Here is a 25,310-nt window from a genome sequence, read left to right on the forward strand (position 1 = left end):
AATGTTAAAATATTCTGAACCTTACGGTCTTTGGAATATCTCTTTGCTTTCTTACACACCCCGCCCCCAGTTCAGCGGCTATATTTGCATTCTCATCTCTGCTCAATGGGGCAAGAAGGGCATGCACATCGCCACAGATGTCATCGCTGTCTTTAGTCAAAACACCAGGAGGCAGCCATATGCAGTCCAGGAAACATTAACAAATGAAAATATAACCCGAGTATCACCAAGACATCGAGGCCAATCTGGAAAATGGGCACCAGGGCCCAGAATAAGTAACAAAAAAAACAGCATTTGACTTTGGAGTCTTTCCACTGCTTAATATCAGTCATGCTGTAAATTACAAAATGACATTGCACGTCATCAGCCGGAGTCAAGTGAGCACACTGGCCTTCTGTGCACTTTCTTTCTTAAAGGGGACATGTGGATTTGAATCTGAACAGACTGTGCTGCGGAAAAATGTTGATTTGACTTGGAAGTCAGATCTGGCAATTCCTGCCTGACTCGCACACAAAACTGGAAAGCTGCCAATGGAAGCAGATTTACATGATGCAATACAAGGTGTATTTGGAATGAAAACAACTCTGACTGAAGCCCAAATTCAGTTTTCCACTGTCGCGCGATTGCACTATTGCCTGTTGGTTCAGTGTCACAGGTACCCGACTAGTCGGCCTGTGATGATCATTACAACGACTGCAAGTTAATAAATATCGGAAAATGCTCAGCACAGTGGTAATAATGATGATGATGATGATGCACTGGTGCTGTACAGTGTAACATCGGAATCTGGCATATGCACCAATACAAGCATCAAGTGGTCTGATAACAAAGTGGAGGAGAATGGAATAGATGGCTCTGGGTTATAATTTATCAGCATGATCAATGATTTTTGGTGATCAATAATTTTAATCCTGTTTTATAATTGCATGAGAATCTGGGATTTTTTTTTGTAGATCACATGTTGCAGATCTATCACTTTTTTCATGTCGAATGAGGGCTGGCCCTAAGGAATTATGTTTCCTCTCATTAGAAGACAGAACATACGATCGTTCGATTTTAATTTTCAAGATAACAAAGTGAATTAACAAAGCTAGTTTGGACAATTTGTTCATAATGATAGAAAAGTTTGAATGTCAGTGGACACAAACCACAAATCGAAATTTGGTTGTAAGAAAACTTTGACTGGAAATATAGAAACAGAGAAAATAGGAGCAGGAACAGGGCATTCAGCCCTTCGAGCTTGCTCTACCATTCATTGGGATCGTGGCTGACCATCCAACTCATTAACCAGTTCCCGGTTTATCCCCATATCCTTTGATCCCTTTAGCCCCAAGAGCTATATCTAACTCCCCTTGAAAACATACAATGTTTTGGCCTCAACTGCTTTATGTGTTACAGAATTCCATATGCTTACCACTCTTTAGAGAAGAATTTTCTCCTCATCTCAGTGTTAAGTGGTTTACCTCATATCCTTAGACTGTGACCCCTGGTTCTGGGCCTCCTCTGTCTTCAGGAACATCCTTCCTTATCTACTCTGTCTGGTCCTGTTAGAACTTTGTAGGTTTCTATGAGATCCCCCTTATTCTTCTAAACTCCAGTGAATATAATCCGAACCGACTCAATCTCTCCTAATACATCCAGGAATCAGTCGGTAAACCCTCGCTGTTCTCCCTCTATAGCAAGAACATCCTTCCTCAGATAAGGAGACAAAACTGCACACAATATTCCAGGTGTGGTCTCACCAAGGCCCTCTATAATTGCAGCAAGACATCTCTGCTCCTTTACTCAAATCCTCTCACTATGAAGGCCAAGATACCATTTGCCTTCTTTACCGCTGCACCTGCATGCTTACTTTCAGCAACTGGTGTACAAGGACACCCAGGTCTCAAAGAATAAAGAACAAAGAAAATTACAGCACAGGAACAGGGCCTTCGGCCCTCCAAGCCTGCAGCATCCATGCTGCCCGACTGAACTAAAACTCTCGACAGTTCCGGGGACCATATTTCTCTATTCCCATCCTATTCATGTATTTTACCAGGCGCCCCTTAAAACCCACCATCGTATCTGCTTCCACTGCTTCCCCCGGCAGCGAGTTCCAGGAACCCACCACCCTCTGTGTAAAAAACTTGCCTCGCACATCTCATTTAAACCTTGCCCCTCACACCTTAAACCTATGCCCCCTAGTAATTGACTCTTCCACCCTGGGAAAAAGCTTCTAACTATCCACTCTGTCCATGCCCCTCATAATCTTGTAGACTTCTATCACGTCGCCCCTCAACCTCCGTCGTTCCAGTGAGAATAAACCAAGTTTCTCCAACCTCTCCCCATAGCTAATGCCCTCCATACCAGGCAACACCCTAGTAAATCTTTTATGTACCCTCTCCAAAGCCTCCACATCTTTCTGATAGTGTGGTGACCAGAATTGAACACTATATTCCAAGTGCGGCCTAATTAAGGTTCTATAAAGCTGCAATTGCACATTGCACATTCCCCTCACTCTCTAATTATAGCCACTCAGATAATAATCTGCCTTCTTGTTTATGCTACCAAAGTGGATAATCTCACGTGAATCCACATTATGATGCATCTGCCATGCATTTTCCCACGCATTCAATTTGTCCAAATCACACTGAAGCATCAGTGCATCATCCTCACAGCTCATCCTCCCAACCAGCTTTGTGTCTTCTGCAAATCTGGAGACATTACATTTAGTTCTCTGGCGATTTATCAGCCTATAATCTCATCAATTTCCCCAACACCATTTCACTACTAATACTTATTTCCCTCATTCGTTCCCTCTCACTAAACCCTGTGTTCCCCAACATTTCTGGTATGTTATTTGTGTCCTTTGTGAAGACAGAATAAAAGTATGTATTTAGTAGGTCAGTCATTTCTTTATTCCCCATTATAAATTCTCCTGTTTTTGATTGTAAGGGATCTTGTGAATCTTTCTAACACATGCCAATGGTAGGCAGGAAGACCACATGAGACTTCTGGTCAGCCATGTGATGGAAAGAAATTGAAACCTGTGCTATCACTACCCATAGCTCCAGGCTACAACATGCATGTAAAAACTGTACGTTGTCACAGCAATTTGGAATCCTTGGGGTGGGGTGTGGGTGTTGGGGGCAGTTAGCTGAGTTGGCTGCATGGGCCATTTCTCAGATTGATGCCAACAGCATGAGGTTTGATCCTCATTCCAGCTGAACTAGATTTGGGTCTTGCCTCCTTGCCCTACCCATGGTGGAAGTCATGATGCTGTGGGTCAGACCTGACTTTGGGCAGAGGACTCAAGGGAAAGGTATAGCAAAGAGAATGAAAGCAATTATCAGGAATGGGGAAAATTAGATAGACAGTCTGTGCATATAGCAATTTGACAAGCACAACACATTGCCGTAAAGACGAGATATTTAGAACTCAGCGGTACTTTTGTGAATAAATTCTTCTTGCTATTGTGTTGAACCATTTTTCTTTTTGTCAGAGTGGACCGGGCAAACCCAAATCCACTCATTTTTTGCTCCAAAAACCAAATGCAAAATCCAATTGAATCCAATTCAAGATCCCCACAAGGGAGACAAGCAAGATCCAAGCTGACAAGATGAGGCATTACACCCCATCTTGGGCTTGATCTGACACTTGACCTTAGCCAAAAGGCCAATTGCCAAAATGTCCCAGGCTAAATCCCTGTCGTGAATTAGCTGATCTCAAGTGAAGGAGCAACAGGTTTGTTACAATTGCTCAATTAAATTAGCCGAAACTTGCTGACCATGTAGAAAGTCAGATGATATCGGGAATCTTTCTCATGTAAATTTGAGGTGTCTTAGCAAATAAATAAAAACAAAAGTTGGAATACCACTTTGTTACTGTGTTTTCATTTATCGCTCCAACCTCTTCAAATGTGTTGTCCAATAAAGTATCTGGAAAAAGGGAAAGACAGGAGGTTGTTTATGAAGACAATCTGTCTCACTATCTAATTGTTATGTGTGTTTTGAGGCAAGATCGTTAAGGCATGGTACTTTGGCAGATTCTTCCAAAGCGCAAAGGAGTGCTCATGGAGTAAAACACAAATGTTACTAAAATGAGAATTTCCAGGTTAGCAAGGGAAACAGAGAGCGTAAAATGATTTGACAGATGTCTTTGTGTGATCGGGTTTACCTTCATTCGGAATGTTAAAAACAACATTTGTCTTCAGCAGAAGAGGATCGACAAGTACTGATGAAATCATGATTCTTTTGGGAGATGTAAATAAAGGCTTCTTTTCCAAAAACACTGAGATCATGAGACTGGAATAGTTTTCCTTAGTTCAATCAACTACACCTCGTATAACACCAATGAACTTCTAGCTCAACCAGAAAATCTATTCCCGCAAAAGCATTTAATTCCACAGATGCAAGTTAGGGATAAACCTTCAATTTTCCCATGCAAGTTTGATGTTGCAATGCAATCCTGTTTGAGCGGAGTTGAACTGTGAATGCTTGTCTTTCTGGCCCATCCTCTTACAGCATGGGGAGATGTTTCCAGATTCAGAGAACCTGGTCTAGCCAAGTGTTCACTTGGAAATTAAACTCAGGACCACTTATAGACCGGTGAGCCTTACTTCTGTTGTGGGCAAAGTATTGGAAAGGATTATAAGAAATAGGATTTATAATCACCTAGAAAGGAATAATTTGATTAGGGACAGTCAGCACGGTTTTGTGAAGGGTAGGTCGTGCCTCACAAACCTTATTGAGTTCTTTGAGAAGGTGACCAAAGAGGTGGATGAGGGTAAAGCGGTTGATGTGGTGTATATGGATTTCAGCAAAGCGTTTGATAAGGTTCCCCATGGTAAGCTTTTGCAGAAAATACAGACACATGGGATTGAGGGTGATTTAGTGGTTTGAATCAGGAATTGGCTAGCTGTAAGAAAACAGAGGGTGGTGGTTGATGGGAAATATTCATCCTGGAGTTCAGTTACTAGTGGTGTACCGCAAGGATCTGTTTTGGGGCCACTGCTGTTTGTCATTTTTATTAATGACCTGGATGAGGGCGTAGAAGGATGGATTAGTAAATTTGTGGATGACACTAAAGTCGGTGGCGTTGTAGACAGTGCGGAGGGAAGTGGCAGGTTACAGAGGGACATAGATAAGCTGCAGAGCTGGGCTGAGAGGTGGCAAATGGAGTTTAATGCGGAAAAGTGTGAGGTGATTCACTTTGGAAGGAATAACAGGAATACAGAGCACTGGGCTAATGGCAAGATACTTGGTAGTGTGGATGAACAGAGGGATCTGGGTGTCCATGTGCATAGATCCCTGAAAGTTGGCACCCAAGTTGATAGGGTTGTTAAGAAGGCGTACGGTGTTCTAGCTTTTATTGGGAGAGGGATTGAGTTTCGGAGCCAGGAGGTCATGCTGCAACTGTACAAAACTCTGGTGCGGCCACATTTGGAGTATTGCGTACAGTTCTGGTCGCCGTATTATAGGAAAGATGTGGAAGTGTTGGAAAGGGTGCAGAGGAGATTTACCAGGATGTTGCCTGGTATGGTGGCAAAATCGTATGAGGAAAGGCTGAGGGGCTTGAGGTTGTTTTCGTTAGAGAGAAGAAGGTTAAGAGGTGACTTAATAGAGGCATTCAAGATGATTAGAGGATTAGATAGGGTGGATAGTGAGAGCCTTTTTCCTCGGATGGTGATGGCTAGCACGAGGGGACATAGCTTTAAATTGAGGGGTGAGAGATATAGGACAGATGTTAGAGGTAGTTTCTTTACTCAGAGAGTAGTAAGGGCGTGGAATGCCCTGCCTGCAGCAGTAGTGGACTCGTCAACATTAAGAGCATTCAAATGGTTATTGGATAAACATATGGATGATATTGGAATCGTGTAGATTAGAGGGGCTTTAGATTGGTTCCACTGGTCAGCGCAACATCAAGGGCTGAAGGGCCTGTACTGCGCTGTAATGTTCTATGTTCTATGTTCTACAACTTTGGAGATATAAAGGGCAACGTTTCTCCTCCAAGCACTAAAGTAGCAAGCTCACCTCAGAGTGTGGTCAATGCTCACTGAAAGCACACTGAGCCAATCGCACCAGTTATCCAGAGACTGGGTCTGGTTACAAGATCTAACTGTTAACAGAAGTAGAGTGTTGTTGGTGGTGCTGTTGGTTGTTTGGAGGAATGACCAGGAGGGGCGGGGAGAGAGGGGGTGTGAGGGATGGGGATGGTTGTATTGAGCAGGGATTATGGTTCCATATGTTCAATGTTTCTGGGAAGAGAAAAATAAAGTTAAAGTTAATTTATTATTCATAAGTAGGCTTACATTCACACTGCGATCAAGGTACTGTGAAAATCCTCTAGTTGCCACACTCCGGTGCCTGTTCGGGTACACTGAGGGAGAAGTTAGCATGGTCAATCCACCTAACCTGCACATCTTTGGACTGTGGGAGGAAATCGGAGCACCCGGAGGAAACCCACGCAGACACGGGGAGAACGTGCAAACTCCACACAGACAGGTTGCCAAGCAAGCCGGGAATCAAACTGGCGAGGCAGTGCTAACCATTGTGCCAACATGTCACCCGAAGATGAAGCATTGATTATATCAGGTTAATTCACAGTGTTTTTTTCTCTTGAAGGTTCTTATGGAAGTGCATCGAAAGAAGGTTATTCCCTGGCATTGCAGAACCCACTTCCTTCAACATAAACATGCCAGCAACTTGACAGGAAATGGCTATTGGTGTAAATGCGGTTTCTCAACATCCAGAGAATCCGAAGGCTGATGAGGGAATAGATAGATAGACTCTGGGGGCCTGCCAGGAGAAATTGTTTCTTCACTTTCATGGGATGTGGACAGGCTAGCATTTGTTGCTCATCCCTAATCGCCCTTGCTCAGCTATTTCAGAGGGCAGTTAGGAGTCAACCACATTGCTGTCGGCCTGGAGTCACATGCAAGCCAGACCAGATAAGGGTGGCAGATTTCCTTCCCTAACGTAAATGAATGAAATCTAGACAACATTGAACTATGTCAAACAGAAGGGCAAGGAATGTGAGGCATTGTTAATTTTGTCTTGATTTGCTGTTCTGTGACTGAGGCTGCATCTTATAACATTCAGAATTCTACATGATGCCTGTACTACAGATTAAACTTTGCAGACAGTATTAGCAAGCTATATTGATATCATGGCACCTCATAATGGAAAAGGTGTGAAGGGAAGTGAAGCTTGAGGACCCACCCTCTTCTTGTTCATCTCCCTTCTTGTTCAATCAGTTCCTGCTCCTACACACTCTCTTATTCATTGTCGTTAAAGCAACACGCCATAAATCTTTATGGCTGTATTCTTTCCAGACATCACATTAACATACCATCCTCTGTTTCTATAGGCATTCCTGATAAACAGACCACAGGCTCAAGTGGTACTCAGAAAGCTCATGGCTCTCAGCACCACTCACTCCACCTCAGCAAATATTGGCACAGAACACCAGTCCTGGGGATTTAGGTAGTCCCTTGACGTGGAATCACATAGTGAAGCAGAGTGCTTGAGAGAACAGAAGCAGATAGAGGAGGTAGAGCAAGAAGTGGAGCCTGTCAAGTAAAGGACCAGCTCAGAGAATTGGGATCTGGGCCCACCCTGGGGTCAGCTTTTAGTAAGAGGATGCCGCATGAACATTTATTTCTGATGTTTTGGAGTTTGAAAGAGCCCCTGAGGAAATATGGTGCCAGTATCTTGGAATAGGTAATCCTGAAATCGATATCCATTGGCTGGATTTTACACCTCCTCATGGGCAATGGGCTTGCAGCAACGCATGGATGCTATGCCCACTGCCTACCTGCATGGCCCTGCCCCCATCATAAGTATACCAATGGCTCACCCACCCTGGGCCAACAGAGGGAGCCATCTAAGCGCTTCGTACCGGCACTGCAGAGGCTCAGTCAGTGGTGGGAGAGGCCCACACCAAGCATTCAAACCCATAGCTCTCACTGCGTGGGCTGGTGGCGGGCAAGGGGAGTGGTGCCTCCTTAACAGAACCCATCGGCCCATCAGAAGACCCTCACAGATCATTCCTCCACCCGCTGTCCGCCCCAGCCTTTGGCACCTTGGCAACCAGTGACAGTGCTGACACCAGACAACTGCCAGCCACTTGATTGGCCTGCAGCTCTCAGTGCCAAGTTTCGTAGGTGGGCTCGAATTCCCAACTTAAACCAATGTGTCAAATCCCTTGGGAGGGGTGGGGTGAGAGCCACCGGAAAGGGGCAGAATTACCTCCCCCAGGATGGAAGGGTGAAAAAGGTGGTTGGGATCCCCACACCCTATTAAATTCAGCTGTGAAACTGCATCGTTTTATCATGATTTTGGTTCATCCAACTGCCTATGTAGCAGAGAGTTTCAGTTAACTCAAACATTCTCTGGTGAGGAGCAAAGTTTAACTGCTTCCTAAATCAAACGTAGAATTCATATATTCATCCTCCTGGACAAGGAAAATGTCTCTTGTGACTGGAAGGAAAATTTGAAGCATTCCTGTCGGCTAAAATGCTTGAAATTATTGACAGATTTTGTCGACGCATCCTTGGAATTGTTCAGTCAACAATGAATGTGAGGGGAGCCAGGCAAATTCATTTCCTCTGATTGAAAAAGTCAAGAAAATAGATCCATATGCCCTAAAGGACTGTACACCTCACGACGGAAATAGACATCAGATGCAATGCATTAGTCTACTAGGAATTGTCTGGCCCTCACTCGACCAAACAGATCTGTAAACAAATGCAAAATAGATACGTTAGGAAGAAAAAGCCCCTCAAATAACTCAATGGGGAGTGCTGCAGATTTGAAATGTGCTTTGCAACTTGCTCCTCTTTCTCGCCTCAGAATCCATCAGCTTTTGCTTCTATCTCGGGTATCAGTAACAACGGTGCAAGAAACGTTTCGAAAAATGAAGCCTGCCTTTGATAATCGGAATGTCGAAAACATTCCTCAAGAGTGAACTGCATTGCAGACTGCATAAGAAAATAAAAACGCGTTGTTGGGCACAAGAAAAAATGTTACAAGAGGTAAGGAGTGGAATAGTATGGAAAACGGCCAGATTAATGGATTTATGCTGTTGGAAACTGTAACTATAACACTGGAGGAAAAGGCAATGAGCGCGCATTATACTGTAACATTTCACAATTCAGAAATAGCTTCTGAAATGGCTAATTGGCGAAGAAGTGATTTGTCAGCAGTTGTGAGTTAGGACATCTGGTGCCACAAATCTCAGCACCCTCAGGCAACAGAAGAATGTATTTCACAAGATAATGGTGGGAAACATTGAGCAACGATTGGAAGATCAATGCTAAGTGATGTTTTGAAGTTAAAAAGTGTCGAGTAGTTGAACAAAATGACAAAGCTTCAAAGAGAAAGCACAAACTGAAATAGAGGAAAATGGAGGCAGCGTGATTCATGTAGTTCAAGGATGTCAGGGCCGATAATTTGCCCATCAACAATGAAATGTTCCACACAGAAAGGCTGGAGTTTTTTTTTTAAGGAGTTGTACATTGATAAGTTTTGTTGCTAGATTTTAAAAACCACTGTTAAGTGTTACAAATCTGTAAGCGTTGTAGATAAACTATTGGCGCCCAATAATAACAACTACTCACATAAATAGCCTGAGTACCTTGTTTTTATCTAGGAGTTGAATCTTACTGCCCTGCATTTACTAGTTTACTAGTGTGGTAGTGGGATGCAGCTTCCTCGACAGACGGTGGGGGGGGGGGGGGGGGGGGGGGGGGTGATCTTACCAAAGAATTCTAAGTGCTGAATGAAAACGGGAGAGTTTCAGACCCGTTTTTTCGGCAAGGCCACAAATGCAATCTTATGGCGCTTAGTGCAGAAAATGATGCTCAATCTGATTTCCACCAGTGGAGGGAGTGGACACAGTCTATTCTCACCAGAAAGCCGTTTGCTCACACTAGAGGGTGCTATTGCGCACGCACAGTTCTCTCTGTTCTGTGCAACTGTCAGTCACCCCCTCCCCCGGACATCACCTGTCATCCCCCCCCACTCCACAATAGTTGGCCTCCCCAGCTGATCACCCCCCACCCCTCTGTACATTGGCCCCCCCACCCCCACCACCAGCCGATCACACCCCCACCTCCCTCTGGCCTGGTCAATTGTTACCCACCCCCCGCCCCCACCTCTCAGCAAGGTCGATTGCCCCCATCCCTCCCTGCCCAGTCGATCACCAATTGCAGAGTGTACATCTCCCCCACCCTGCTCATCCGCCTCCCTTTAGGCCCCACCCCAATCATGGCCCCACCCCTTCCCTTGCACCCTGCTCCATCATGGCCCGGCTCTTAGCACTGCCTGGTGTCCTCTGGGTAGTGCCAGAATGGCAGGCTGGCATTGCCCAAAGGGCACTGCCTGCCCCTGCCCCATCTACCCAGGGGCGTCAATGGCCTCCTGTCCTACCAGTGAGGCCACCACATCAAGTTCCTCTTGATAGGGACCGTACATGATCCTTGCCAGTGAGGACCTTCACCGGCAAGGCCGTGAAGGCAAGTGAGTCTGGATGATTCCATCCTGTGTTCACTAATTGCATTTAAATATCATAATCAGCCTGGAAGGGCACAAGGCTGATCAAACCAGAAATCTCAGGCCAGTAGAGTCATAGAGTCATAGAGGTTTATAGCACGGAAACAGGCACTTCGGCCCAACTTATCCATGCCGCCCTTCTTTTTTGAAACCATAGAAACCATATAGTACAGAAAGAGGCCATTTGGCCCATCGAGTCTGCACCAACCACAATCCCACCCAGGCCCTACCCCCATATCCCGACATATTTTACCCACTAATCCCTCTAATCTTCGCATCCCAGGACACTAAGGGGCAATTTTAGCATGGCCAATCAACCTAACCCGCACATCTTTGGACTGTGGGAGGAAACCGGAGCACCTGGAGGAAACCCACACAGACTCGAGGAGAATGTGCAAACTCCACACAGACAGTGACCCAAGCCGGGAATCGAACCCAGGTCCCTGGAGCTGTGAAGCAGCAGTGCTAACCACTGTGCTAACGTGCCGCCCCAAACCCCTAAGCTAATCCCAATTGCCCGCATTTGGCCCACATCCCTCTATACCCATCGTACCCATGTAACTATCTAAATGCTTTTTAAAAGATAAAATTGTACCCGCCTCTACTACTACCTCTGGCAACTTGTTCCAGCCACTCACCACCCTCTGTGTGAAGAAATTGCCCCTCTGGACACTTTTGTATCTCTCCCCTCTCACCTTAAACCTATGCCCTCTAGTTTTAGACTCCCTCCCTTTGGGAAAAGATATTGACTATCTACCTTGTCTATGCCCCTCATTATTTTATAGACCTCTATAAGGTCACCGCTCAGCCTCCTACGCTCCAGAGAAAAAAGTCCCAGTCTATCCAGCCTCTCCTTATAACTCAATCCACCAAGTCCCGTTGCATCCTAGTAAATCTTTTCTGCACTCTTTCTAGTTTAATAATATCCTTTCTATAATAGGGTGACCAGAATTGCACACAGTATTCCAAGTGTGGCCTTACCAATGTCTTGTACAGATTCCCAACTCCTGTATTCAATCATAGTAAGATCGCAACAGGTAAGAAATGGGCTGTGAACGCAATTTTTCACCTCTCACGTTATCTTACCGGCTCACCCTGTCCATTGGCTGACCTGGTGAGTGGGTAAGATTGCCCCCCAGGCTGTTTGTATCAGCTGACTCCAAAAGAAGTCACATGTCATTGAATTTTCCACTTTTATTTAAATGTTTTCCTTCAATCTCTCTGCAGCGAAACAATGTTGGCCGAGACAAAAGCAAATTATTGCAGATGCTGGAATCTGAAACCAAAAGAGAAAATGCTGGAAAATCTCAGCAGGTCTGGCAGCATCTGTAAGGAAAGAAAAGAGCTGACGTTTCGAGTCCAGATGACCCTTTGTCAAAGCTAAAAGACATAGAAAGTGGCAGCTATTTATACTGTAGGGTGAAGGAATAAAAAATGAGTCATAGCCACAAAAACAAGGGAAAGGCTAAGAGGTGCTAATGGCAGTCCATAGAAAGAATAAAGGGTGTGACTGACCAAACGGCAGAGAAGCTGAAATCAGAAGGTAAACTGCGACAGATGCGGGGAGAGGGGGAAGATGGGTGGGAGAGAGGTAAAATTGAGAAAAAGGGGGAAAAGGGAAGCAAAGGGGGAGAAAATGTAAGAAAAGGGAGATACATTTAGGAGAAAGTGTGGGGGGAAAGAAAAATAAAGAAAGACAATAAATAAATAAAAGGGAGAGAACAGTTAAAACTTAAATAAAATGAAAACAAAGGGGTCGAGGTGGGGTAGAGCTAACCATCTGAAGTTGTTGAATTCAATGTTGAGACGGGAAGGTTGTAATGTGCCTCGCCAAAAGATGAGATGCTGTTCCTCCAGTTTGCGTTGAGCTTCACTGGAACATTGTGGCAAGCCAAGGACAGACAATTGGGCATGGGAGCAGGTTCGTGTGTTAAAATGGCAAGCAACATCCTGAAAATCTCAGACCTGCTGAAATTCTCCAGCATTTTCTCTTTTGTTCAAGGCAAAGCTTGCTTGGAAGAGTAAGCTGCTTTATTCCACGCAGGCAAAACACATAGAACAATCATACTTATTAGAGTCATTTGATACGATCAGTCTGATTTTTGTCAGCGTTTTATTGCAGTAATAAAGAGCACACAAGTGCTAATCCACTCTGATGAGTCATCCAAATCTACTTAATGGAAAAACATCTCTGTACTTTTTCCAACCATTAAGGAGAATAGTTGCAGTCTGATCAGTTCCAATGTGTTAGCGCTCAAATTTTATTTTCCAAAAATTCTCGCACAACCAAGATCCAAAAAGTACCAGGGCACAAGGTGTCTCTCAGAATAACCACATGTAGCTGATGAATTGTGCATTGTTTTAGTTCCTAAGGGAAACACACTTCACTCTCACATTGCAGTTCACTGCTAAGTGATCCACAGTTCACCACGGGACTTGCAGTGTCCAACTGTTCAATTCTTCTGATTGTAATTTTGTGAGGTCATTTAGTATTGATGCCTACTGCACTAGATGAGTTAAGCCTTGGTGTAGACTCAGGAAAAAGTAAACAAACTGTAGACATGGCTGCAAGCCATAACAATGGAAAAGACATTTGAAGCATTATGGCTAAAACTTGTTGCATGCACAGCTCTGAGAGAAAATATACAGTAAAATGTTGAAAAGGATGATGGATAAAAGTTTAGATTAACCAGCTCCAGCACCATGTCTTCTTCCCCTGGAGATCCATCCCTGCTGTGGGATTGATGGATTTCAGGGTTCAAGGCCTACTTGCTCACTATGGGATTGGACACTGCTGGTGTAGCAGCAATTCGTAAGAAGGTGTTGCTTGCATGTTGCTTCTGAGCAGGAAGCCAGTGAATTTTCATGCAGAAAGCCAGTGACTATTCAAGCAGCTCACAGAGGCTCCATATACATTTGATAAAATGGTAAGTGCTCTTAATAAATACTTCAGGCCAATGAGAAGTGTAATGATCAAACAATATTCATTCTGTCAGAGATGGCAGGGAAATGGTGAGCCCATTGAACAAATGTTGTATTGGAGCATTGTGTTGAGTATCTTCTACATATAAATTTGGCACATGAACTAGTGAACCAATCTGTGACCACTTCACTGAAAATACTTCAATTACACCAATTAAAGGACCTCTCTCTATGAGGATAGTGATTTCATCTTGGAAAATGTGGCAACCTTGGCAGTCCATATCAGATCTGCCATGTTGGATTCAGAGATTATATCGATGCGTACCCTTTGACTCAAATTTGTGGATGTATCTTGCCCAACCAGCTCATGTGCGAGGGTAAAAGACAAAGAGACCTCAGCAGTGTCATCAACACATGTCCTATCATGGTCAAATATCTTCAAAACTGGGTCAAATTGTGCAACTGCTCATCAATTTGCCATGTCCAGCTCCAGGGAAGAAGTATTTTTAAAATTATTTAATTTTAATTAATTCATGGGACATGGGCGTCCCTGGCTGGCTGGCCAGCATTTATTGCCCATTCCCTAGTTGCCCTGGGGAAGGTGTGGTGAGCTGCCTTCTTGAATCGCTGCAGTCCATGTGCTGTGGGTTGATCCACAATGCCGTTATGGAGGGAATTCCAGGATTTTGACCCAGCGATTGCGAAGGAACAGCGATATATTTCCAAATCAGGATGGTGAGTGACTTTGAGGGGAACTTGCAGGTGGTGCTGTTCCCATGTATCTGCTGCCCTTGTCCTTCTAAGTGGAAGTGGTCATGGCTTTGGAAGGTGCTGTCTAAGAATCTTTGGTGAATTGTCATAGAAATCATAGAAATCATAGAAACCCTACAGTGCAGAAGGAGGCCATTCGGCCCATCGAGTCTGCACCGACCACAATCCCACCCAGGCCCTACCCCCACATATTTACCCGCTAATCCCACTAACCTACGCATCTCAGGACTCTAATGGGCAATTTTTAACCTGGCCAATCAACCTAACCTGCACATCTTTGGACTGTGGGAGGAAACCGGAGCACCCGGAGGAAACCCACGCAGACACGAGGAGAATGTGCAAACTCCACACAGACAGTGACCCGAGCCAGGAATCGAACCCGGGACCCTGGAGCTGTGAAGCAGCAGTGCTAACCACTGTGCTACCGTGCTACCGTGCCGCAACTTGTAGATAGTGCACACCGTGCTACAGACATCAAGTGGTGGAGGGAGTGGGTGTTTGTGGGTGTGGTAACAATCAAGCAGGCTGCCTGTCCTGGGTGGTGCCAAGTTTTCTTGAGTGTTTTTGGAGCTGCACCCATCCAGCCAAGTGGGGTGTATTCTATTACACTCCTGACTTTTGTCTTGTCTATGGTGGACAGGATTTGGGGAGTCAGGAGGTGAGTTACTCGTTGCAGTATTCCTAGCCTCTGACCTGCTCTTGTAGTGACTGTGTTTATGTGGTGAGTGTAACTCACGCTTAAAGTAGAATCGTTTTGTAAAGGTGTGCAGACTGTCAAAGAAAATAATTTCAACAGTCCACACATGGAGGGGTCTGTCGCTGAGAGTAAAGTACGACATGTAACCAGCATCATGAATGGTAAAGCAGCAGGTCATTTTAAGCATTGCTCAGTCAAGATCATGGTGTCAGGGTCACTTCTCTTCAATGTTGGTGTGAAAACATAGATTTAGAGTGACACACTTTACCATTGACATTTTCTGTAACTTTTTCTTACTTCTGTAACACACACTCGTCAAGTTTATGATGACATTATTATTTCAGTTTTCAGAATGATCACGGTTCCAGTATGCAATCAAAATGCCTGGAGAGGTTAACATTCTATGTAACCAAAGTCAGAAGCTTTATGGGGAGTAAACCTTTTCAGCAGCCTTAGATTCAAATGGGAAGATCCTACTCGCACACACGTTAATATGATCGATGATTCGGAATATGCACACTGGCATTCTTCCTCATTTACAGCACTTGGGGAGATTAAGAGGTACTGTCATGCTCCCCGCTTTGATACATCAATTCCACCAGTTTCACAAAATCTGCAAATGGTTGCCATTTGCAATCCATGCTGAAGTGTCACAGGAGCCGAAATAACTACAAGCAGATGGGACTGAACAAAACAATTAATTACCATGCATATCAAACCTGAGTCAGTGCACACCCCAGAAATGGTGAACCCAGGCTATGCATCATCTTCAAGGTGGTCAACAAAGCAATCATCTCAGATGAGCATTCACTTCCTATGACCCAAAGCATAATTTCATCACTCCATCCATGACTATCTTGATATACTACTAGCAGAGCAAAACCAATATCTTAGGAAACAAAGAGTAGGAATTAATGGGTGCTTTTCAAATTGGCAGGCAGTAACTAATGGAGTGCCACAGGAATCAGTGCTGGGATCCCAACTATTCACAATATATATTAATGATTTGGATGGGGGAACAAAATGTAACATCTCAAAGTTTGCAGATGATGCCAAGTTGGTTCGGAGGGTGAACTGTGACAAGGATGCAGAGATCCTTCAGAATGGTCTGGACAGATTGGGTGAGTGGGCAAATCAATGGCAGATGCAGTATAATTTGGATAAATGTGAGGTTATTCATGTTGGAAGCAAAAACAAGAAGGCAGATTACAACCTGAAAGGCTTTAACTTGGGAGAGGGGAGTGTGCAGCAGGACTGAGATGTCCTTGTGCACCAGTTGCTGAAGGTAATAATACAGGTGCAGCAGGCGGTAAAGAAGGCAAATGGCATGTTGGCCTTCATTGCGAGAGGTTTCGAGAACAGGAGCAGGGATGTGTTGTTGCAATTATACAGGACCTTGGTGAGGCCTCACCTAGAGTATTGTGTGCAGTTTTGGTCTCTTTTTCTGAGGAAGGATGTTCTTGCTTTCGAGGGAGTGCAGTGAAGGTTCACCAGGCTGATTCTGGGGATGGAGGGTCTGATGTATGAGGAGAGATTGATTAGGTTAGGATTGTTTTCGCTGGAATTCAGACGAATGAGGAGGGATCGCATAGAGACTTATAAAATTCTAACAGGACTAGACAAGGTAGATGCAGGGAGGATATTCACAATGTTGGGGGAGTCAAAACCAAGGGTCACAGTCTGAGGATTCAGGATAGACAATTTAGAATGGAGATGAGGAGACATTTCTTCACCCAAAGAGTGGGGAGCCTGTGGAATTCATTACCACAAGAAGTAGTTGATGCCAAAACATTAAATGTATTCAAGAGGTGGCTGGATATAGCACTTGGGGCGAATGGGATCAAAGGTTATGGGGAAAAAGCAGGATTAGGCTATTGAGTTGGATGATCAGCCATGATTGTAATGAATGGCGGAGGAGGCTCAAAGGGTCAAATGGCCTCCCCCTGCTTCTTGATTTGATTTGATTTGATTTATTACTTTCACATGTATTAGCATACAGTGAAAAGTATTGCTTCTTGCACGCTATACAGACAAAGCAAACCATACACAGAGAAGGAAACGAGAGAATGCAGAATGTACTGTTACAGTTATAGCTCGGATGTAGAGAAAGATCAACTTAATGCAAGGTAGGTCCATTCAAAAGTCTGATGGCAGCAGGGAAGAAGCTGTTCTTGAGTCAGTTAGTACGTGACCTCAGACTTTTGTATCTTTTTCCCGAAGGAAGAAGGTGGAAGAGAGAATGTCCGTGCGTGGGGTCTTTAATTATGCTGGCTGCTTTGCCGAGGCAGCGGAAAGTGTAGACAGAGTCAATGGATGGGAGGCTGGTTTGCGTGATGGATTGGGCTACATTCACGACCTTTTGTGGTTTCTTGTTGTCTTGGGCAGTGCAGGAGCCATATCAAGCTGTGATACAACCAGAAATAATTCTTTCTATGGTGCATCTGTAAAAGTTGGTGAGAGTCGTAGCTGACATGTCAAATTTTCTTTGCCTTCTGAGAAAGTAGAGTGTTGGTAGGCTTTCTGAACTATAGTGTCAGCATGGGGGGACCAGGACAGGTTGTTGGTGATCTGGACACCTAAAAACTGAAGGTCCCGACTCTTTCTACTTTGTCCCCATTGATGTAGACAGGGGCATGTTCTTCTTTACGCTTTCTGAAGTCGATGACAATCTCCTTTGTTTTGTTGACATTGAGGGAGAGATTATTGTCACTGCACCAGTTCACCAGATTCTCTGTCTCATTCCTGTACTCTGTCTTGTCATTGTTTGAGATCCAACCCACTACGGTGGTGTAGTCAGCAAACTTGAAAATTGTGTTGGAGGGGAATTTGACCACACAGTCGTAGGTATACAAGGAGTATAATAGGGGGCTGAGAACACAGCCTTGTGGGGAACCAGTGTTGAGGATGATTGTGGAGGAGGTGTTGTTGCCTATCCTTACTGATTGTGGTCTGTGGGTTAGGAAGTTCAGGATCCAGTTGCAGAGGGAGGTGCCGAGGCCCAGGCCACTGAGTTTGGAGATGAGTTTCATAGGGATAATGGTGTTGAAGGCTGAGCTGTAGTCAATAAATAGGACACAAGGTGTCTTAGTTATCCTGGTGTTCCAGGGTTGAGTGCAGGCCCAGGGAGATGGCATCTGCTGTGAACCTGTTGCAGTGGTATGTGAACTGTAGTGGGTCCATACAGTCCGGGAGGATGGAGTTGATTCATGCCACGACTAGCCTTTCGAAGCACTTAATAATGATGAATGTCAGAGCCGCCTTGGCTTTTCTTTGGTACCAGGATGATGGTCATCTTCTTGAAGCAGATAGGGATGTCAGATTGCTATAAAGAGAGGTTGAAGATGTCTGCAAATACCCCCACAAGCTGATCCGCGCAGGATCTGAGTGCTCATCTGGGTACCCCATCTGGCCATCATACCCCATCTGACATCTACAATGGTGACCCCAGATACAGGTTCATCCAGGGCTTCCAGGGTGGAGGGCATGCTCTCGCTGACCTCTTGCTCAAAACGGGCGTAGCATGCGTTGAGCTCATCAGGGAGGGGGGCGTTGGAGCCGGCGATTTTACATGCCTTCATCTTGTAGCCTGTTATGTCTTGCAGACCTTGCCATAGTCAGCGGGGCCTGTGTGGCTAGCCTGGGATGCTAGCTTGGTCTGGTACTGTCTTTTGGGATATTTGGTGGATCTCCTTAGACCCTATCTGGTTTTCTTGTATAGATGATGTGGAGATGCCGGTGTTGGACTGGGGTAAACACAGTAAGAAGTCTCACAACACCAGGTTAAAGTCCAACAGGATAATTTGGTAGTACAAGCCATAAGTGGCTTGTGCTACCAAATAAACCTGTTGGACCTTAACTTGGTGTTGTGAGACTTCTTACTTTCTTGTATCGGTCAGGGTCACTTGACTTGAACGCCTCAGATCTAGACTTCAGCAAGCAGTGGATATCCCTGTTCATCCATGGTTTCTGGTTGGGGAACACGCAGATTTGCTTCTTTGGCACACAGTCTTCTACACACTTACTAATGAAGTCAGTTACTGTAGTGGCGTACTCGTTCAGGCTGGTCGCAGAGTTTTCAAATACTGACCAGTCCACTGATTCCAAGCAGTCCCGTAGGAGATAATCTGATTCCTCAGACCACGACTTCCTTTGATGGATTCTCCCACTTCAGTTTTTGCTTGTAAGCCGGGAGCAGGAGCACAGCCTTGTGGTCTGATTTGCCAAAGTGTGGGCAGACAATAGAGCGGTAGACATATTTGATATTTGTGTAGCAGTGGTCTAGGATGTTTGGGTCTCTGGTGGAACATGAGATATGTTGGTGGCAACTTGGTAGTATACTCTTGAGCTTGGCCTGATTGAAGTCCCCGGCCACGATGAACAAAGCCTCGGGATTTTTCGTCTCAAGGCTATTTGTAGTGGTATATATTTCGTCCAGCACGATCTTCGCGTCCACATGGGGTGGGATGTAAACTGCCATCAGAATAACGAAGGTGAACTCCCATGGAAAGTAATAGGGGCGGCATTTTAGTGTCAGGCATTCTAGGTCCGGGGAGTAGAAACTCGCCAGTGTTGCTCCATCTAGGCTCCATGAGGTGTTGATTAGGAAGCAGATCCCTCCTCCTCTAGCCTTCTCAGAGGCTGCTATATGGTCCATTCAATGGATTGAGAAGCCCTTTGGTTGGAGGGCACTATCTGGTGAAGCAGGAGTGAGCCATGTCTTCGTGAAACAGAGCACACAGCAGTCCCTCAGTTCTCCTTGGAAAGTGAGTCTGGCTTTAAGTTTGTTGAGCTTGTTTTCCAGAGACTGGACATTTGCAAACAGTAAGTTGAGGAGGGGTCCTTGGGACCGCGTTGCTTCACTCTCACCTGCAGGCCTGCACGTTTTCCACGCTTCCTGGAGTACTTGCTTCTTTTCGAGCCTGGGAGACGGTGAGAGTGGGTTGCGGTGTTAAAGGTATAGTTGTGTCCAATGAGGTTCTTCGCTCTGGTCGGAATGTGCAAAATCCACACAGACAGTCACCCAAGACTGGAATCCAACCTGGGTTCCTGGTACTGTGAGGCAGCAGTGCTAACCATTGTGCCACCGTGCCATCCACTAATCAACTGGAATAAATTTGAGGTGTAGATAGATAGGTTTTAATTAGTAGCGGGATGAAAGGTTACCGGGAGTAGGCAGAAAAGTTGAGATGAGGCCGAGGTACGATCAGCCATGATCGTATTGAATGGCGGAGCAGGCTCGAGGGGGCTGAATTGCCTACTCCTGCTCCTTGTTCTTATGTAGTTATGTTCAGTCACGATATGCCTTCTGCACAACAAACTGCATAACAGAAGCCGGGGATCACAGTTGCTCCTGAAATAGCAACAAAATGGAAAATAACGCTATTGTTACGAGCATACATTGCCCAAAGGAAAGCATGGTGGATGTAATCACTGAGCTTTCACAGCCATGTGTAGCATCACAATAAAAATCTGGTTGTACTGAAGCTGTTTGCAGAGCATTCTTGTCAAGGTTTGCAAGTACATTTCATCCGGTGGCATGACTGTGATAATTGCCTGGAAGATTTAAGGCCCTGTAAGTGAAATTGTATTTGTGGAGAATTTGGGAATATGTAGACAGGGTACTTAATACAATGGTTACATTGGCAAGTTAAGAGGAAGTGCTCTTGCAGCCAGTGTTCAATTCTGCCCTGCAGTCTTTTCAGGCTCTTTCTGTTTCGCTTCATGGTCCCCTGGAGCCTTTGATGTTTGAGGCCTCCATTATGATGCCTCTTTTAAAAGGACATACCATAAAACAAAAACAGAAAGTGCTGGAAAAACTCAGCAGGTCTGGCAGTATCTGTGGTGAGCAGCAGAGTAATTGGGGCAATCTTACCAGAATTTAGCAGAGTGTTCTTTGCAGCGAGAAAGGCGGCGAGAGGAACAGGTCAGTTTTCTCTCCAGGCCTTACCACACTCTGTCAAAATAAAACAACTGGTGAGTTTCACACCATAGTACAGGGGTGTGTGTGGGGGCGAGATGGGGGGGGGGGGGGGGGTCAAAATGTGCTGGCAAAGAATGGATGCACTGAGATCAGGGTGCCATGTTTAAGGGGCACCTGACCAGAACATGAATGATCTTCCCCCCAAATCCTCTGATCCGAGTCAGCATTTCTCTTCCCCCGCAGCCTCCCCCCCCCCTTCAACAGTCAGTGCCAGCAGCCCCCTTTCCTCCCCAACATTGGGCCCCTTCCTCCCTAACTCCCCTCACCCACACAGTCATGCTGACACCCAAGCTCCCACCCCTCCCCCCCAACCCAAACGGAATCACTTGCATCCCCCCCCCCCCCCTGCCCCCCACACCCAAACGGAATCGCTTGCATCCCCAGCTCCCATGTCTGCTCCCGGCAACCACCACAGACCAATGAATCCTATCCTCAGCCCATGAGGCTCCTACTGGGGTGTGCCCCTGGCAATGGCCCCTTGGCAGAGGTTGACATTACCAGGTTGGCACTGGCATCCATTATATTAAAGTGTATGTTGATCAGGTTCATGCCCATTGTGGCCCTGTAAATGAAACTGTATTCATGAGCGTAAATATAGTTACGCCACCAGTGAGGGGCAGAGAAGATCGGAATTCATGCCTTGAGCCCACACCGGCAATATCACGGATGGCCAGAGTGGGCTCAAGGTCCCGCTCAACATTTTGAATTGGAAAGTACAATTCTGTTTGTCCCTTTCCATGGATGCTGTCAGACCTGCTGAATGTTTTTTCCTAGCAATTCCTGTTTTCATTTCAGATTTCCAGCATCTGCAGCATATTGCTTTTAACACACCTTGAAACATTTGAAGTGGTGTGCTGCAGGAACCCTGATTGATCTAGTCACTTGAAATGTTGGCCAGAATGCTCCAGCCATTCACACCCCACCGTCGCTGCAAGCCAGGACTGAAAAATTGGCGCTCAGCCAAATCTCCGTTCTCTGCAGCAGGACTGGAGAATTGCAGCCATTGTTTTGACATTCAGTTAAGCTCAAGTAGATATATGTATCTCATTACACTTGTTCAGCTGATGTCCTGGGATGCCACAGAGACATCATGGCTCTATCAAATTGCATTAGTTGGATGGAAACTACCCCTGACGTCCGTGGTGGGGAAGTTATTGGAGAAGATTCTTAGAGATAGGATGTATGCGCATTTAGAAAGGAATAAACTCATTAACGATAGTCAGCATGGTTTTGTGAGAGGGAGGTCATGCCTCACATGCCTCACAGGGTTGTCAGGGAAAGAATTGGACCTCAAGGACAAAAGTGGGGAATTATGCTGAGAGCCCAAAGAAGTAGGGGAGATCCGACATGAATACTTTGCGTCGGTATTCACAAAGGAGAGGGATGTGTTGACTGGGAGTGTCTCGGAGGGGAGTGTTGACCCGTTAGTGAAAATCTCCATTACAAGGGAGGAAGTGTTAGGTTTTTTAAGGAATAGAAAGACTGACAAATCCCCAGGGCCTGATCGAATCTATCCAAGGCTGATCAGGGAGACGAGACATGAAATCGCTGGGCCTCTGACGCAAATCTTTGCCTCGTCACTGGACACAGGTAGGGTCCCAGAGGATTGGAGGATAGCTAATGTGGTCCCGTTATTTAAGAAGGGGAGGAAGGATAACCCGGGAAATTATACTAGTGAGCTTGACGTCCGTGGTAGGGAAGTTGCTGGAGAGGATTCTTAGAGATAGGATGTATGCGCTTTTAGAAAGGAATAAACTCATTAACGATAGTCAGCATGGTTTTGTGAGAGGGAGGTCATGCCTCACTAACCTGGTGGAGTTTTTTGAAGAAGTGACTAGAATGGTTGACGAGGGAAGGGCAGTGGATGTCGTCTATATGGACTTTAGTGAAGCGTTTGACAAAGTCCCTCATGGTAGGTTGGTGCAAAAGATTGGATCTCATGGGATAAAGGGGGAGGTGGCTAGATGGGTGGAGAACTGGCTTGGTCACAGAAGACAGAGGGTGGTAGTGGAAGGGTCTTTTTCCGTCTGGATGCCTGTGACTAGTGGTGTTCCACAGGGCTCTGTATTGGGACCTCTGCTGTTTGTGATTTATATAAATGATCTGGAAGAAGGTGTAACTGGGGTGATCAGTAAGTTTGTGGACGACACAAAATTGGCAGGACTTGCAGATAGTGAGGAGCATTGTCAGAAGCTACAGAAGGATATAGATAGGCTGGAAATTTGGGCAAAGAAATGGCAGATGGAGTTCAACCCTGATAAATGCGAAGTGATGCATTTTGGTAGAAATAATGTAGGGAGGAGCTATACGATAAATGGCAGAACCATAAAGGGTGTAGATACGCAGAGGGACCTGGGTGTGCAAGTCCACAGATCCTTGAAGGTGACGTCACAGGTGGAGAAGGTGGTGAAGAAGGCATATGGCATGCTTGCCTTTATAGGACGGGGCATAGAGAATAAAAGTTGGTGTCTGATGTTGCAGATGTATAGAACGTTGGTTCGGCCGCATTTGGAATACTGCATCCAGTTCTGGTCGCCACACTACCAGAAGGACGTGGAGGCTTTGGAGAGAGTACAGAGGAGGTTTACCAGGATGTTGCCTGGTATGGAGGGGCTTAGTTATGAGGAGAGATTGGGTAAACTGGGGTTGTTCTCCCTGGAAAGACGGAGGATGAGGGGAGACTTAATAGAGGTGTATAAAATTATGAAAGGCATAGATAGGGTGAACGGTGGGAAGCTTTTCCCCAGGTCGGTGGTGACGTTCACGAGGGGTCATAGGTTCAAGGTGAAGGGGGGGAGGTTTAACACAGATATCAGAAGGACATATTTTACACAGAGGGTGGTGGGGGCCTGGAATGCGCTGCCAGGCAAGGTGGTGGAGGTGGACTCACTGGGAACGTTTAAGACCTATCTAGACAGCCATATGAACGGAGTGGGAATGGAGGGATACAAAAGAATGGTCTAGTTTGGACCAGGGAGCAGCACGGGCTTGGAGGGCAGAAGGGCCTGTTCCTGTGCTGTATTGTTCTTTGTTCTTTGTTATATTTGTACTTCAGGGCCTCATATTGAAGGAAGTAGTTGACTACCTTAAAATGAAGATATCATGACAACTGCTTGAGCATTGGCTTCAGTAATCTAATGCAAATAGTCACAAAGATGTTGTATAATCCCGTCCTATCCATGTAGATAGTGTGCAAGCGAACATGTTAGGCCACACAGGTGCAATCTACAAGCCTCTGGGCTTTCCGAAACCCTGTCACTCTGGGAAATCGCCCAACCCTGTCACGTTATTCTGGGTGTCTATGGGGAAGACAATGCAAAGATTTTCTCCAGGATCGCATTGCTGAAATGGTGACTGGGATGATAACAAAGAGTGAAAGGAAAGTTAAGATCTTGGTCACCACTAGCAATGCTCCACCTGAAGAGGAATCTGGCTGCAGTTCACAATGGAGGGAATGGTTGCATTCTTGCCAATCAAATCTCACAGATACAATCCTTCTTATAATGGTGGAATGATGTGTGTCCCTGTCTATAGGAGAACCGTTGGGTGATCACTATAGAAAAATGCACCGAGGACGCAGGCTTTGTGGACTTGCACTTGGGTGTCCTCAGTCAGATTGCTGTTGTTCCGTGCTTTCATACTAGCATGGACACAACAGCTGCAGCTTTGCTGGCGCGTATGCTGATTTCAGATCAAGTAACAGGTTGCTGGTAGTTTTGGAGCCTAAATATATTCAACAATTTCTAGCGTCACATTTTAAATGTGGATAGATGATGACATGGCAATATCCAGGACAATGCCTTTTGTCTTCCTAATGCTGATAGTCAACCCAAATACTTTACAGGCATGAGAGAGTCTCTGTTTGCCATTAACGGTGTTCCTCAGTGTGGAATGCTATTGCAGCATAGACCAACTCTCTGATGAGGACTTGGCACACCTTTGCTTTGTATCTCAGATGAATAAAACTGAACAGCTTTCTGTCAGTTCTGGTACACAGGTGATCTGAGGACATGATAGCAGAAAAGAGAAGAAGATACCAAAGAGTTTCACTGCCAGAACACAACTTTGTTTGACTCCAATGCAGATCTCAAAGGATTCTGATGCTGCCCTGTCATAGCTGACCTTATCCACTCTGTTGTCATGGAAAGAGGAGGTCACACTGAGCAGCTTCAGCAGGCAGCCAATTTTCTACAATATCTTAGATAGATCACTCCTGCTCACATGGTCAAACGCCTTGCTGCGATCGATGAAGATCGATGATCGATGACTGAGATGATCATGTAAATTGTCCATCTTCCACTTCAGAAACCACACTGGGTTTTGGGATAGATGTGTTCAGCCAGGATCTGCAGTCTGACAAGGACAATGCAGACGAATACATTTCCCATGATGCTCATTAGGGTGACGC

The sequence above is a fragment of the Mustelus asterias genome, chromosome 1, assembly GCF_964213995.1.
Source record: "Mustelus asterias chromosome 1, sMusAst1.hap1.1, whole genome shotgun sequence".
Classification (NCBI taxonomy): domain Eukaryota; kingdom Metazoa; phylum Chordata; class Chondrichthyes; order Carcharhiniformes; family Triakidae; genus Mustelus; species Mustelus asterias.